Source organism: Ambystoma mexicanum, chromosome 3q (genome assembly GCF_040938575.1).
Source record: "Ambystoma mexicanum isolate Mex_15411 chromosome 3q, UKY_AmexF1_1, whole genome shotgun sequence".
NCBI classification, from domain to species: Eukaryota; Metazoa; Chordata; class Amphibia; order Caudata; family Ambystomatidae; genus Ambystoma; species Ambystoma mexicanum.
This window is the reverse complement of record NC_090926.1, coordinates 465,650,618-465,667,970: the sequence shown is the minus strand read 5'-3', so window position 1 is coordinate 465,667,970 and position 17,353 is coordinate 465,650,618. Positions and strand designations below refer to the sequence as shown.

The window sequence follows — 17,353 nt, the reverse complement described above, 5'->3', positions numbered from 1 at the left end:
AATAGCCCACATGCTAGCGCATGAAATGAATGGTAGCAGATATGAGCGACTTGGCGAATGTAGCATGCAATGTATCAGGACAGTCTTCTTTGGAACTGCAAACTTGAAAATATCTCCCGTTTTAGCCCAGGTCCCTTCCTTGCATGTGTCGGCATTTTTGTCATAAGAATGTCATCTTGCAAACTTGTGTGATGAAGCCATGCCCCAGTCTTCGTCCCAAGTCCAGGAAGAGTCCCTGCACCACAGGAAAGCCAGCCTACCAAGGTAGTTGAGATATCGCCATGCTAATCCCTATGGCAGTCCCATCCAGTTCCTGCACAAAACACCTCCTCATGGGAACACGTTGGCCTTACTTTAATCAAGCATTACCATCAAACCTTGCACTCGAAGTGCCTGCCAGTGTTTTTTAAAGCAGTCTTCCGAGAGTTAATGACTTAAGCGGAGATGTAAACCTGCTACTAGTGTAATAAAAATGTCTTAACCAGGTTGGCTTCAGCTAATCTATTAATAAGCACTCTGTTTTCTTCAGTGAAGTCCTATTCAAAACAAGCATTAGCTTTGCCAACAGTGTTGGCTTGCATATAAGTACTAGGTATTTGCCAGGCATTGCTATTAGATACCCAGGTACTTGCACCTGCTACTATCAATGGCCAGTTAATACCGTTATCGGGTAATAAAATCGCGGCAGAAATGTTGCTGGTAAAATAAATCGTAGCAAAAATGCTGTGGTTTGACCCGGTAAAGGTGTACCCCATTATACCATTTAAGGGGAGCGGGGGGTGTCCCCTGCTCCCCTTAAATGTTATAATGGGACCAGGGGTTGAGGGGGTGTCCCCCGCATCCTTTACATGATTGTGGCGGCAAAACCACAGCATTTTTGCCGCAATATTTTGTATACACAGCCATTTTTGCTGTGATTTTCAGGCATGGAACCGTTAATACCACTAGGGCTTTGCCTGGCAAGTGCCTTTCGCATGCCTACACAAATGCCCAAACTGTTGGCATTGTTAATGCTTGTTTATATTATGAGAGTGGGAGAGAAGGGCACTATATCCCTTACAAATGAGAAAAGGGCAAGACAAACATCATAGTGGGGAAGAGTACTATATCCTTTATATGTAGAAAGGAAGAGGGGAGAGAAAGAGGTAGGGGGAGATTCCTCGAGAGGTTAGGACATACCTCCTTTCATCACAAAGGGCACAGGTATACTATAGCCGCGATCAGTAAGTATTTTTACCAGTCACCGTCCTTCAGCTGTGGATTATAAATACTAACAGGGTGCTATACCGCTGCGAAGAAGATACGTGGCAAAGTAGCGGCTGGGCACTATATACCTGCGACTGTTTTGTCCAGAGATCCTTGGATAACCAGTAACCACAGGCTAGGAAGATCTCGGGTGTTTTTGTCTCAGTAAGCCACTTTTGAGTTAAGCCAATTGCCAGGAGGAAAACCTTGTTTTGTTGCAGATAACCACTGAATCCCTGTAGGCATTTATCCCAGTTTATTAAGAGTGTTGCCCCCCCATAAATAAGGTTTGGAATGTAAACCTTGCCACTGAAAAGAACAAAGGACTACTAGCAGCAATGAAACTGTGCTTTTGGAAAATAAAACCTTGTGTGTTCCAACTAAAAAGGTACATCAGACTTTGTGAATGTGATTTAAAATGATTTCTAAAGGAAAACCAGAGTAAAGGTAGAGTACCAATGGTGTCAAATTACCAATTTTTCCTACCAAGTCCTGCCCCCAGTTTGAATTAAATACCTTTTCATATGGATTGCTCCCTTCCACGGATTCCTCATCTACGATACCTTTAGCTGCAGTGGGAGCGCAACATGCACAACAGACATAGCTACACTAACCTTCCCCCGATCTCTTACTCTTTTGAATATCATTTCTCATCCCTTTTTACTTTAATTTCTCATTATTTACTGCCCTGTTATTTCCGATCTTGATGCCCTGCTCTCTACTATTTTGGCTTCTGACTCCTCTTTTTCTACTTGGCGACTTTAACCTACACCTAGATTCTATTGGTTTTGTCTTCTGCTTTTTTTTTTTAACTCTTCTTTGTGTGTATCTTTTTCCTCTGGACTGGCCCCTTCCCCCCCAGCACACTCTTCAGGATCTTCTCTTGATCTTATTTTCTCCTCTGTTCTTTGTAACACTCACTCTTGGCCCGTCCCATTTACTCTTCTGATCACCCTTTCCTTCTTTTACCCATCTCCTCACTTCTCCTTCCCCTTATACCTTTCTACGTCTGAATCTTTGTTCCTTTGATTCTCCTACCTTTCTTTCTTCTTTGCTCTCCTCTCTTCCTCCTTCCCATTCATTCTCAAAGCTCTGTTAACTCTGCACTTCTCGTCAATCAGCTTTTACCTCTACTATGGACTCTTTACCCTGCACATTCTTTAACCTCCACTCACACAAACCGCCTTGTCCCTGGGTTACTCCCCCTCTTGTTGCCCTGCGCTCTTCTCTTCAGAAACTTGAGCGCCACTGAAAAGTCTCAATCCTCTCACAATCTGGAGTTACTTTCCTACGCCAATTCTTATGACTAGTCTTAGTTTTTCTTCTCTGGCTTTACCCGCATCTCATCACCCACGTCGTCTCTGCCAACCTCTTAACACTATTCTCTCCATGTTCACTTGATCCCTTTCACTCTTATTCACTTTCTGCTATTGATCTTGCTATTTCACAACTAAAGGTTCTAACATTAGTGCCTCTTTTGTCCATTCCCCTCCATCTTCTCTCCCTTCCCTTTTCCCCTTCCCTTTCCCCCATCCCCTCCTCTCCATCTACCTTTTCTGCTTCTCTCCCCTTCGCCCACTTACTGATACCACTAATTTTCTCTCTCATGCTCATCCTACAGATTCCCCATCTGATCCTATCCCATCTACTCTTATCCCTTTAGTTCATCCTCCGCTTCTTTCCCAACTTACTATTCTTATTAACCTTTCTCTGTCCTCTTCTGGTTTTCCTGACTCAAGCATGCTACGGTTTTTCCTATTCTAAAGAAACCCTCACTTGACCCCTCAATTCCTGCATATGTTCGGTCTATTTTTCGTCTTCCTTTGCTATCCAAGCTACTTGAGCTTATTGTCTATTCACAAATTTCATTGTATCTTGATTCTTTTCTTCCCCCTCTTCAGTCTGGTTTCAGACTTGTCATTTTACAGAAACTACTTTCTTGCATGTGTCCGATTCCCTTCTTTCTGCAAGTCACAATAAGTGTTCTACCATCTTGATTTTACTTGAATTATCTGCTGCTTTTGGTACTGTCGATCTCCCTACTTTACTTAGTTCTCTGGACATCTGTGTTCCCCTCTGGCATGGTTTAAATCTGATGTTTCTGGACGGTCTTATTCAAAATCTTGGGCTGCTAAACTTTCCCCTCCACATTCACTGTTGTATGCTGTTCCCCAAGGCTTGGTCCTCTTGTTTTCATTGTATACTATCCTTTTTTCTTCTCTCATCCCCTTCAGTCTGTCCTATCACTTCTACGCTGATGATTCTGTGAGAACACTGAAGGTGTCTGTTAGGGAGAATTCTCATTTCTGTGCAAAGTCCCTTCAACCTTAGAAACTTCAGGCTCTTTTGCTGAACTGAACCTCAGGACTTTCCATTTTAACCCTGGAGTGAGTGATACCTTTTTCTCACTCCCTCATGTGTTTTGACCAGATTTGGACTATGTGTTTCCTCTGTTTTTGGAGTCCACAAACGCCACAGGCATCTATTTTTTGTATAGTGACACCTTCAGTGCAGTGTAACAGAGAAATCCTTTAGATTTATCATAAGGTTTAAATACCTTTCCTTGTTTCAACTACTGTTCCCAAGAATAGTAAAGGGAAATTGACTTTACTTACCTTTTCTCTTTGTAGGTCCAGCATACCCATCTTGTGTGGAGTGCTGGGAGGTTACCTAGTAGCTCCTTATCCTACATTCTCATGTAACATTTTCTTGTTACCCTAACTACTTTAAATGGCTGGTGGCAGTGGTTTAATTGTTCTACCATTGTGCGTTTCTACCGCAGGCTGAACCATTTGCTGCAGTACAGCACCCATGGGTGACCATTTTGTCAAAATGGCCCCGGTCTTCTTTTTTTGCCATTTTCTGTTTGAGGTCTTTCTTGGATTTTACTCTGTGCGTTGAGCCAGGTTTGAGCCCTTTGTTCGATTTGCCTTTGGCAGGCTTCAGCCCTGAATCCCGCCTCTGGCTCCAGTGTGTCTCGAAAGGCAGGATGCGAGGGAGGTTCCCGAAACTCCCCTGTCCTTAATTTTCCTACCATTGTGGATTCTCAGTACAGCCACCCTGCTGTGTGATGGACAGCCTAGGCTGTGCATGAATGGAATAAACCTGCTTAAAAAGGCACGGGTTTTGGGACTAGAGGCAGAGGCGACCACTGGGAGAAATACCTGACGAAGAAACAGTGAACAAAGCTTGCTGCATCCTCCTGGACCTTTGAATTGCCCGGTGAAGCCCTGCTGCTGTGCTGAAACTCCTTTTTCAATTCGACAGAGAAGCTCCAAAAGGGACGACTTCTTCCCTTGGGTTAGTGGGACCAACTAACCCCGAGACAAACTCCACTGCACCATCTTCCCTGACTGGCTGCTGCAAGAACCGAATGCCAGGGGTCGAGAAATCAGTAGTCGAGTGCAACGTCTAAAATCCAGCCAGAAACTCCAGGAGTCTCCCAAGGACCCTCCAGAAGCATGACGGCCAGAGATTGATTCCCCTCACTAGAGTGCAGGATCCAAGGAGTGAAGGAAGCCTAACCGGTATCTGAGAACCACAAGGGTGTTGTTTACTAAGCGCTGAAACCGCAAAGTGCCGCTGAACCGAATAGAGCCGGTAGCTGCCGACGACCTCCAAACTACTACCGCAGGAACACTCCAGACACCCTCCCTCTTGTCCCCACGACTGAGGCTCAGTAACACGGCATCTGCACCGATATAACAGGAAAGTATCCAGCTGGACCACTATTCTTCAAGCCAGAGATCCTGTTTAGACTTGGGGTACTTACCTCACTGTCCTTTGGCTGTGCTCTTCTCAGTTGGAAATTGCACTGTCTTACCTTTAGAGTTGATTCCCAACTCTCCTTCTACAGGCTTCACAGCTTGTGATCCTACAAGTGATTCTATTTTAACAAACTCAGTAACTTTGTGCAAGATTTTTATTCTAAGATGTGCCATAGCTCCATAGAGTGTTTCAAATTGACTTTGGCTGTCCTGGCTCCCTGCAGACTCTTCTAGCCCACCAACTGTCCCTCATAGGCGGTAACTTGTTTTAGACTGTTATTGCTGGGAAAGGCTTGTCTAGATTTCATTGGAAGATTTAAGTGTTCTCGCATAAACTGAGAACCTGTTTAACCTTTTGCCTTTCTGCAACATCCGAATCTGCAAAATATAACTAGTGCGATATATAAATGCCAGTACTGTTCTTGTGATGTAAGTCGCCTAAGGGTGTAGGAATTGTGCATGAAGCATACCAAAGATTAGCCACTAACTTGTGCTCTTGCTTATAAGTATTTTTAAAGTACATTTTTATTGTTACATAAACTACCTTTTTAATAAATGCTTATCTAAAACTTGATGTTAAATACTTATTTATAACTGAAACCTTGAGTGTGTTACTTGGTTACTTGTATTGACGAATTTCATTGCTACAGCTCACATTTACTGCGAGTACATCAATTCTTACCTAACAGTGTCTCACTTTTTAGTCCCCGGGGATCGGTCGTCCAGGTTACCAGGACTCGGCCATCGCTATTGGATCCAGTTCCTGGGGGTGTATCAGTGGGGGAGGATCACCTGGATGAGGGGTCCTCAGGAATGGAAATGGGACACGAAGGGTGAGACGCAGTATACCCTTCCTTATGACACCTTTTCTGCATCCTACACCGTAGGATATCTAGAAACTCTAACCCCCTTTCTAACACAAACACTTTCCTACACTGTGACAAACAATGGACTAACACCAGAGCCGTTTACCTGACATGTCCCAACACAAGAGTCAGACAATTGCCAATAATTACACACCCGATGGCCCATTCTCTTCCCCACAGGGATAAAAGGCAGAGCCCGAGAGCACACTTCGAGCAGGGCCAAGCGCATGAGGAAGCAGTAATTTCGAGACAGCAGTTCAAATGGAGGAGAAAGGCGGCAAGACCTGAAAGGATGACAAGGAGGAAGTGCCCTTACCCTTTTCAACCCAGACCCACAAAGTCTCCAGGAGAAGAATCATAAGACCGGGAACTACAGCTGGCGAATGGTGTGACAGATGTCAACGGTACATGGGCCCCTCCCGCAACGATGGCCAGGGCAGGGAGAAGCGACTGCCAACATGTTACCGTCCTTGACTCCAGCGGCAAAAGAGAAGTCAAGTTCAGCACAGACGGTGAGTCAGAGAGAGCTGATAGTAAACCGGACTGTGTTGAGCCAAAGGTTGGAAACGGCAACATTAATTGAACAAAGAACTTGTATGTGATTGAACTTTTAAGAAAAGCCAGTGAAGGACCAGCTGCAGAGTGGTCCAGGGCGAAGTGGGCGCTTATTGGCTGATCCCCTTTTTTGAAACTACAAATACCAAGAGGTCGGCATGATGAGCCAGAGGCTCATACAAGGGTCGGGTCAAACCCCTTGCACAATCGAAAGCATTCAGAAGAACCTAGCTGGGTGCTTAAAGGAAAGCCGGACTGCGGGCTGAGATCCGGACTTAGGTAAAAGGAAGGAGCTTAAGGGTCTAAAAGGCACTGTCGTGTGAATTGTGGCAAGTGTGAACCCGACAGAGGGATGCCAAGAGAAAGCTTGGGAAAGGGGCCACGCTTTCTAATAAGATGAGCAAATCATGAACTGTATTAAAAAATCATGAACTGTGTTAGAATGGCTATGTGAATGCAACAGAGGGATGCCAAGAGGAAAGCTAACTAGAGTGAATCCCGCATTGTGAGAAAGCAAAGTGAACTGTGTATTTGGCAAACGTGAACCCAGCTGAGGGATGCCTGCGAATTGGGGTGAAGCATAATACATCTGTGAACATTGTGTCGATAAGAGAGATACCGGCTGAGGGTTGTCCACAGCGAATGGTTGTTTAAAAAGACATTGAGACTCTGGAATGTTACATTGTGAATTAAATGCCCTAGTGAACCCAACGGAGGGAGGCCCACGTTCTAAGAGGGTTCGGAACCCCGGAGAGGGGCATACAAATGCGAAGAGTAATAGCCCGATGAAGATTTATTGAAAGAACTTTTGTTTTTGTTGATTGTAACACATCAGGTCCTCTGAGGCAAGATACTTTATGTGAAAGACTTGGCCACAGAAGGCCTTGATATTTTGGAAACGAACTGTGACCTTGTGCTGGCAAGGCCCAGGAGTGTGCTGTGCTTAAGAGTCCCGCCTTGTCCCGTGCTAAAAACGTGGGGCAGGGAGACCCGAGGCATAACATCCTGACTTATCATTTTGAGAACACTTCTTTTTCTGATGAGCATTATCTCACACCATTTTGTAACTTTGCAGTAAGGATTGGCAATAGTTTATTTTTTATATAGGCCCTTTTTGTTTGACAAAACGCCACCAGGACTGCCTTATTATTTGATGGTCGTAGCTTGCTTAGATTTAGGTTTAGCGTTTTCCCTCACCCATTTATACAGTTTAATAAACACCCTTGAACTGCGATCACTTGTCTGTCTTTACTGTTGCCACCATGCGTTCCTTACAATTCCCACCCCCCACCCAGTCTCCCCCCAGTTTTCTGACTCTTCATACTCAAGTCTATGCTTACTTTTCTTCCATCCAATCTTGGATGAGCTCTCACTTCCTTCATCTTAACCCAACTAAAACGGAAGTTCTTTTCTTCACCCTCCCTATTTCTTTTTTTTCGACCTCCCCAGCTCCCTTTGTCTTCCTCCGCTAGGAATCTCTGCGTACTCCGACTCCTCTCTCTCCTATTCCTCCCACATCTACCTTACTGCACTTAATTGCCATTTTCTTCTTTTCAATCTTAGTTATGCTCGTCCTTTTCTTTCATGCCACTAAACCTCTTAGCTCCGCTTTATTTTTTTCTGGTATTGACTATTGTTCTTCTCTTCTGATTGGACTCCCAGCATCTCGTCTTACCCCTCTACTTCCATTTAGAATTTGGCTATTCATCTACTTTTTGGTCTCTCTCTGTTCTTCCATTTCTTCCTCAATCTTTGCTGCCTCTATTCTTCCATTTGAATACCTTCTTCAGTTTTATTTTCCTTCCATTGTTTTTAAATGTCTTCATAGCCTTGCTCCATCTTATCTTGCCTCTCTCATTTCCTTTTATTTCCCTGCACGAGCTTTACGCTATACCTATTTTCTTGTCGTTCCCAAATCTCCTTGTGCTTCCTCTCGCTTTTGTTCTTTTACTCTTCTTGCTCCACTTCTTACTATTCGTTCTTCTTCCTATCATTTTTTCTGCACTAGCTTGAAAGCTAGTTTTATCCTCTATGTCCACCTCATAACGTTTCTTTTCAATCTCGATTTGTAGTTTTGTACGGTTTGTCTTTTGTAAAGGTGCCTTGTGAAAGCGGGTTATAAATTTCAATAAATACAAAATGACGTCTTGGCCAGTATATATTGAGGCGATGTGACTGCAGTCCCTTTTTCTGCACACACAGTTCACTTCAAGAACACGCTCTTCAAATATTTTGATTATCTTGACGCCATGCTGAACCCCAAGTCCTCAGGATCAAACCTTGTGTGGATTGTGGCCAGCAGATATCGGTACCAGATCTGCACAGATTTGTCTTTTTTGCTTGGACAAAGACGACACCCAATACTATGGGTTATGCCAGTCCATGCACCCAAAGGCCTTACAGGAAAGGGTGATCATCTTCACATATGTCCAGAAGGAGAAGGGTGAAGTCATGCTGAACGCCGATCCAAAGAGATTGTCTCTACACAAGGAGAAGGAAAATAAGAAGCACTGCAAGAGTCTCATTGTCCTAGCATATTCCACCAGCATTTTTCTACCTCGTGGAAGAAAAAGGCATCGCGCTCTGGGGATTCCCCAGACACAGCAACTCATGTACCTTTTTCAACCCAATCCTCCACCCCAAGGAAAGGGAGAAATTTCGCCTGAAAATGCTTGAAATTTTCACCAATGCATCAGCATCTTCAGTGACTTAGCAGACTGCTTCGGCATCAATGGTACCTCTGGCACAGACAGGACCCACCACATCTTCCAAGACCAGCAGGGCAACTGCAAGGGCTCACGCCCGCATGCCTACGGGCTCAGGCCTAGACGCCAAGGGAGCCGAAGTCTCCTGATGCCGACATGCTCTGCTTTCGGGCGTCGAGGCCTCAGTGCCTGCTCTGACTTCGGTCTTCAGCGTTGTTGATGCTGGGGCTCTCCTGTAGCATGCTCCTCTCACTATGAAACTGTTCATGTCTAAGAAACATGTTCCCTTTGGGTTGGAACCCTTTGTCTCCAGGGATGTGGAATTCTATGGGGGTACCTATGCTCTGGACTCTATTTCCCTTAACCTCGCCTAAGGTCAAATTCAAACTTGGATGCAAGCCAACAGGCTTGCATTCAATGACTCTAAAACCAAGCTCATGGTGGTAGGAACTGCTCCCCAACTATGGAAACTAAGCCAAGAGTATTGCTGGTTTGATATTGCAGGCTGCACCATTAAAGCCCAATCCAAGGTTAAGACTCTGGGAGTCACCCTGGATCAAAGTCGGTCCATGAAGGCGCAGGTGAGCAGCCTGGTCTCAAGCTCATCGTATTACCTGAAGCTGTTGGCACAGCTATGGACGTTCCTGAACACCTCTAACAGTGCAATGATCGCATGCGCCATCATAGAGGCAAAATTTGATTATTGCTCCAGCCTGCTGCTAGGGATTGCCGAAGGGGAACTTTCCCGGTAACAGGTAATTCAGAACAATGCTGTACGCATTTTGAAGGGGCTGCACATAACAGACCATGCCTCTTCGGCCAGAAGAGCCTTACACTGGCTCTCTGCGAAGAGCTGTATACTGTTGTGTGTACACTGCATCACCCATCGCTGCCTCCACTGTCAGGGCCATGAGTATTTGGCCAAATGTCTCTCCTGGCTGCCTGCCCTCAGAACCCTGCAGTCAAATAACACGTCTCTTTTGGTCACCCTAAGGACCAAACTCACCTGTGTGGCAGAAGGGTCCTTCCTCCATGCAGCCCCTAGGCTCGGGAATGCTCTCTCACCTGATCTGCGAGCTTGTACATCGCTTCCCATCTTCAGACATGGACTGAAAACGATTCTATTTTGCTTATCTTTCTCTTCCTGGCCCTCTTTTCGGATTCTCTGTTATCTGTTGGTCATGTTTAGCGCCCCCATGCCTCCGGGCTTTGTATCACGCTCTATAAATGTATAAAACAATATTTTTAAAGTATCTATGGGGAAGAGGAAGGGGAAGACGTTGATGTGCTGGCCGTTTATCTTCAGGAAGCCAGTGGTCTGGACATTCTCAGAACTGGATATCCTTCCAGACTCCATTCTGGGGAAAACCTCAGGCATCCTTGCAGGGGCTGATGGCCAAGGTCACCGATACCCTGGGGTTACTGACCCAGAACGAAAAGTAAATTTGAACAAACTGACATTCTGGATGAAGGACCCAAAAGTGAGACCTTACTGCCATTCAACATGCTATCGGAAGCTCCTGTGCTCGAGGTGTGAAAAAGGCCTGCCTCCGCACCTACAGTTGACAGGGAGCTGGCTAGAAGCATAGCCTAAGCCCTCAGACCTGGCTTTTTTGTCCACTCATGCCTCCACAGAGACCCTAGCATTACAATCCGAACTTCATATCTAAAATACACCTACCTTCCTTCTCTCCTCCCTGACAGAGTAAGAGACTAGACGGCTGGGGTAAGAAGGTGTTTGCCTCGGGCAGCCTAGCCCTCCAGGCAATCCACCCCTCCTGCACCCTGATGAGTCTTGTTTGGCCTATGGTCCGGAGTGGCCAACACAATAGACTACGTCCTTGAAGGGGAAATTGGAGGGAAGTTTAGCCATGGCGAGGTCAGGCGTCCCTAGAGAGACTGCAAAGCAGGCACTTCCTGAGTGGTAGAGGCAGAGGTGCCCCTAGGGGAGGATCGGCTGCAGCCACCATCCCCTCGGCTACCCAGAGTCCAAAACCTGTGATATTGCTTTGCCACAAGTCACCTGTCAGAGCGAGAAATGGCTCTGAATGGTCTCAGATCACGTCCGATGCATGGGCTTCACAGGTCGCCCAGAAGGGTACGGTCTCCCTTTAATTCAGCATCCCCACTTTCCTTTCAGAACCGCCAGATTGCTTCCAGACCCCATCCTCTTGGAGGTGGTCAGTCAGCTTCTTTTGAAGAGCTCAATAGAACTTGTTCCATGCTCGGAACAAGGCAAGGAGTGGCACTCTACTCATCTCCTAGTTCCGAAGAAAGATGGGGGCTTGCACCAAATATTCAATCTGAGATTTCTGTATTTGTACCTTCAAAAGAACAAGTTCAAGATGATGACTCTAGCCCAGATCCTCTAACAGCAGGACTGGTTGGTGCTATTGGACCTTCAGGATGCCTACTTTCACATGCCAATTCATCTAAAGCACAGGAGATAGCAGAGGTTTGTTGCGGGCCAGCATCACTACCAGTTCAGAATCCTGTCGTTCAGGCTTTCTTCGGCACCCAGGGTTTTCATCTAGCTGCTGGCAGCGGTATCAGCTCGCCTCAGGAGGCAAAGCATTTATGTCTTTCCCTACCTAGATGACTGGCTCGTCTGAGCCCTCTCCCAAGACCACACATCAGTACATTTGTTTGCATGTACAGCATGTTGCACAGCTTGTGTTTTTCCCGGTTTGGGGTTGAATGACCGAGGTAGGAATGTTCAAGGGAGAAAAGGATGAAGATCATTTTTCGAAATAACCTTCAGTCTTTTCTCCCCTCATCACTTCTGACTTGGCCCACACCCCCAACACACCCACACCCTACCCACAGCCCCCTACTTACCTTTCTTCCAACTCGCTGGGCTCTGCAATGCCTGTTCCCTTTCACTTCCGTGATCGGGAACCGGCGATGCAGGGTGCTTCCCTTTTTTTGTTTTCCTCGGGACATCAGCAGAGGTGTCCCCCGCAAACCAGGCTCACAATATAGTGAGTAAGTGTGCAGGGAACACTCTCGCAGCTTTTTATGTTTTTGGGATGGCACCGAATGCGTGATTTGGTTGAACTTTTCAGCCGTTCAGATTTTACAAACGTCCGAAATTCGGCCAAATCTCAGTCAGTATTTTTTTCTGAACATTTTAGGCGAACCAGTTTTTCCCAGAACTTCAAAAAGGCTCAAGTTTCGCCGTCCCAGTCACTCAGATTCATCGGAGCAATCTTGGACACTCACCTAGGCAGAGCCTTTCCACCCAGGACACCAAGTAGCGAACATCTCTCAGATTGTAGATGTCCTTCAATCCCAGGAGCATGTTCCTGTGTCAGCGTTCTTGTGTCTGCTGGGTTTCATGGACTCCTGCATTCTGGTGGCCCTGGAGGCCCGGCTGTGCATGGGTCGCTTCAATGGCTGCTCTAATGCCAATGGTCACACTTTCAGCTACACATGTCAGATCTACGCAAGGTGTCGAGAAGTGGCTTGGGACCTCAAATGGTGGTCCATGAGGGACAATCTGCCGAAAGGCGTGTTTTGTCAACCTTGGCCTCAGTGATGTTAGTCATAGTTGCATCCCAGACAGCTTTGGGTGCCCACTTGTCGGACCGGACTTTGGTCTCCTTCTGAGCTTCGGGAGCACATCAACTCTGAAGAGTTGGTCTGTGCTTATCCTGACGGACAACACAGTGGCCATGCGTTCCCTTAACAACCGAGGTGGTGTGGGATCTTTGCTACCAGGCAGGGAAGCTATGCAACTGTGGTTCTGGACTCTGGAGAACCACCACTTTCTCACAGCTGCACATCTTGCCGGAACAGAGAATGCAACGGCGGATGCCTTGAGCAGACGGATTTCGGCCTCCCATGAGTGGGAGCTCTGTCAGTAAGTTTTACACTGCGGAACTACTCAAGTGCATCTCTTTGCTTCCATTGTGAACAGGAAGTGAGAGTTGTTCTGCTACAGGGAATTTCCTGAACCGGGAGCTCTTAGGGACACGCTGACTGTGGTGTGGCCTTTCGACCTCCTTTATGCATACTGTAAGGAACACATGGTGGCAATAGTAAGACAGACTCAAGTGACCACAGTTCAAGGGTGTTTATTGAACTTTCTCAGGGGTATGATAAACGCCTATCTAAATCTAAAGATGGGAGCAAGCTACGACCATCAAATAATAAAGAAGGCAGCCCTAGTGGAGTCATGTCAACATACAAAGGGCCTATACATAAAAAAAATTAAAAAAACATTGCCAATCCTCACTACCAGTTACAAATAGTGCGGGGTGCAGCTCATGAAAAAGAAATAAGTGTTCACAAAATGATAAGTCGGGATACTTGGCCCGTTTGCCTCCCTTCCCCACATTTTCAGCACAGGGCAAGGCGGTTCACTCGAGCCAAGTGCACACTCTGGCTTCTGCTATACGAGGATACAGTTCCAGTTTCAGAGTCCACAAAATGGAAGATCTTCGGTGTTCAAGTCTCTTGATGCAGAGGGCCTGCTGTAACAGAAACGACATGCAAATGTTCTCTTTAGCATTCACAGAATTCACTTGTATTCATGCTGGATCCCCCTCTTCTGGGCTCAGAATCGTTCAATGTCAGATCCCCCTCTTCCGGGCTCAGATCCCTTTACCAAAACAAGGTTCAATTAGTCTGCCTCAGTCGGACTCGGACCAATTGGATTTACTTTATACTGTCGAAGACTTTCGAATGTGCACAGGTTTTTAGCAAGACCTGTCGCATGACCACTTCGATCTTAATATTTCTTTCACACTCAGGATCAGTTGGATACCCAATAGAGACGTTCGAATGAGCACCTATGTTGTGCCGGACCACACCGTGTATGGTATCTTGTCTTGATTTCCACAGATTTAAATTAAGTAATTATTTCTGGTTTTCAATAACAGTCGCGTCGCTCATTCCAAACGCTTCATACAAGGTTCCCTTTATACAATGCTGCCGCTCACAACCTTGTTTCAAAACACAAGCTGGTTTGGTATCAGTCTCTCCGATTCATCGGCTGTGTTGCTTTTTCGAACACTGCTTTCTTGCAAAAGCCAAGGACAGTACTACAGTGGCAATCGCTCCTCCCCACCTTGGCTGTCGATGGTGAGAGCCCTGGGTACCTCTGATACACCGCGTAGGCTTTTTGATCAGCCTTAGGTCCTGGTCTTCGGTTTCTTATTTTCCAAGGCTCATGGAAATTACCGTCTTTATAGGTCAAGGGTACTACTTCCCTTCTTGCAACCCTCTCCGGTATCGCCGTCTTCCACCTTGTATTAAACTGCCATCTTGGAACTGCTGTCTCCTTGTGTGTTTTGCCTTGCTCATAGTGTGCTTTCGTACTCCGCCTTTTATCCGTGTGGGGAAGTGTGATGGAAGTCAGGTGTGTGTGATGATCCGTAATTGCCGGACCATGGTGTTTGCACATGTCAGGTATACGGGTCTGGTGTAAGTCCGTTGTCGCTCACAGTCGGCTGTCTGTAAGAAAGTGTTCATGTCCCACTTCCACTCCCCAAAGACACCTCATCCAGGTGCTCCTCCCACACTTGTCCACCCCCAGGAACTGGATCCAAAAGCGATCCCCCACTCCCCAGGGACTAGCGTGGGAAACACCTTCAGGTTTCTGACAGTACCCGCACCAACTGATCCGTCATTGCACTGGTTCTCAGGAGACTGCGCATTTTCGGGTCCACGTTGATTCAGATTGCTCCGGACTGGGCTCAGAGGACGTGGTACACTGAGTTACTGGGCATGTCTGTCTGCCCTCCCTTGTGCCTCCTGCGAAGAATGGATCTGCTTCCCCAGTCAGAGGGGCAAATTCATTTGTAGCCAGAAGAGGAATTTTGATCCTTTATCCAGTCCTTTATCCCTGGTTTTCGATATTTTGCTGTCTCTAGCCCAATCGGGCTTGCAGATTGGCACTGTAAATAGATACCTCTCTGCTATTTGTTTTTAAGAGGTCCCCGAAAGAGGGCTCGTTCTTCACAATCCCAACTGTTAAGCAGCTCTTGCGAGGATTGTGTATCCAGTTCTCCACGCCATCAAAGAAGAGTGTGGGAGTTCCTCTACTGAGGACGAACATGGTTCAAATAACCTGATCTATTGAAATTCTTCTACTCAGGAGGGTCTACAACCACGTTTTATCTCACTACACACGTCACAGAGGAGAAATATCCATTTGCATATCAATCTGGTCCCACCCACAAGGGGAGTCCAGCACCAAAATGCTAGGCAATTCTCCTCTGAACAAGCATACCATCAGCAACCCCAGACATGTGTTTCAGCCTTGTTGGGCATCTCAATGAGGTGAAGCTGATCCTCTCTAAGGATCAGTGAGCAAGGGGTACAGGTCTGGATTAACCAGGGTTACTTGGGGTGAAACCCCAAGTTTTACAAATTAAAGAAGAGTGTAGTAGCGGCACCGGATTTAGTTTTGACATACCTTTAAGAGGGCTTGGTTTGTGCTCTTCCATTCTTTATTTGATTAGTCATCTTGTCAAGTGATTTTCCTGGTCACCATCACTTCCGCTAGACGGGTGAGTAAGCTCCAACCGTTATCTGCAGGACTCAAGTCGAGGGACCACGCAGGTGGACAGCGCCCACCGTGTATTTTACAAATAAACATTTAAAAAAAAAAAAAAGAATAGGCTGCAGCCAGGTTTCAAACCATGAATGGGAATAGAACCCTAGACTTGTGCCTCTGAAACGAGACACCTAACTGCAAGGCTATCAAAGCATCTCAATCTGTCAACATTCAAGAGAAGTATAAAAACCGTACTCCTTAACTCACTGATTAATGATCTTGTTTTACTGGGCCTGATCTTTCACTTATTTGGACTTGCTGCTTTTCTTTCTTGCTGCGCTCTGAGGCCTTCAGGCATCTAGCACCCTACCAAAAAACTAAAATAAATCAATAGTACTAATGGACCTCGGTGTGACCTGCATAGGGCACACCACAAAATTGCATCCCCAACAGGCCCCTGGTTTCACATTCTTCTACTAGACTTAACTGACTACATTGAACTACCTTCACATCCTTAACACACTAAATCAAGACCAAACCCTGGAAACCTGACGTCGACATTGAAACATGGCTGCGGAACAGATCCAAAACTGCACCTCACTTCCAAATCTGCTCACGTCTGCTATTTTCACTTCACCATTGATTCAGGTCAGCCAGTGAAGCACAGTTCCAGGGTTAAATGTCTGTTGTTGCATTACCATACACTTCAAAATACCTTGGAACCAATATCATTGGTCACCACACATATATAACCCTGTAGAAGAACTTGCAATCAGATCACTCTAGATCAGTATTCTTCAAAGTGAATGGGAGGACGCTGCCTGAGCATAGATCAAGATGGCTGCTGCTTCTGTGAGCTCCTGTACACCATAGCAATATATGTCCTTTGGAGAACACAACACAGAGCAAAAAGATTACGTATCCACTGAAAGAACAGCAAAGAAAGAGAGGGTATGAGTTTCTAAGAGGCCAAGACTTGGGCTTGGGCAATGTTTGATGGCTTCAATATTTCAGAGTCAAAGAAAACTAAAATTGTTTCTTAAATTAAACTCCGATAATGGTGTCAAATCATATCTGTGCTAAAATAGTGGTACTCCCATTCCTCCCCCACCGGCTGAAAGTAGCGGTTTTAATAAGGGGCTTTATTTTTTGCAAAACAAACGCAAATATAAAAATGTTACTTTGTAGCTGATAAAAAGACTCAGCATTTTCACTACAATAATAATAACATGGGACCCTTGTAACTCCCACCCAATGCAACACTGTGTATCTGTTCGAAACAAACTACTCCTTCAGTTCACACACACCTGCCAATCATGTAGTTTTGATAGTCTACTTCAATGTAGGGGGAGGGGTAAAGGACCAAGTGCAAGGGTGAACTGAGCTCCCTTTCTTCATCAAATGTCAAGCTCCTATGGGCCAGGAAAGCCAACATGAGGTCAATGCACTGGTATTGCGGACCAAATGGTGGAGATGAGAAATTGCCGCCCCTGCCTCGCCTTTTTATTTGAACACCAGAACAAATCTCCAGCAATTAAATTCACTTCATCTTCTTGGGGACCTCCCCACCACCCCAAGAGCCCATCATTAGTCTAGTCTAGTGAGGTAAATTGGTCAATGGTGCTGCCTGAAGCATCGGATTACTGTTAAAATGTGCGTCACGTGGACGCTGCATACCTGCGTTCCCAGGAGATGTCCGTACCGGAGTAGCCA

At 46.0% G+C, this 17,353-nt stretch overlaps 1 protein-coding gene across 1 annotated transcript in view; it reads right to left on the bottom strand.

Annotated features, from left to right (window-relative positions):
- The window catches only part of NDUFA2 (NADH:ubiquinone oxidoreductase subunit A2), a 117,975-nt gene that overhangs the window by 69,084 nt on the left and 31,538 nt on the right, over positions 1 to 17,353 (bottom strand). The gene's annotated exons all lie outside the window — the stretch shown is intronic.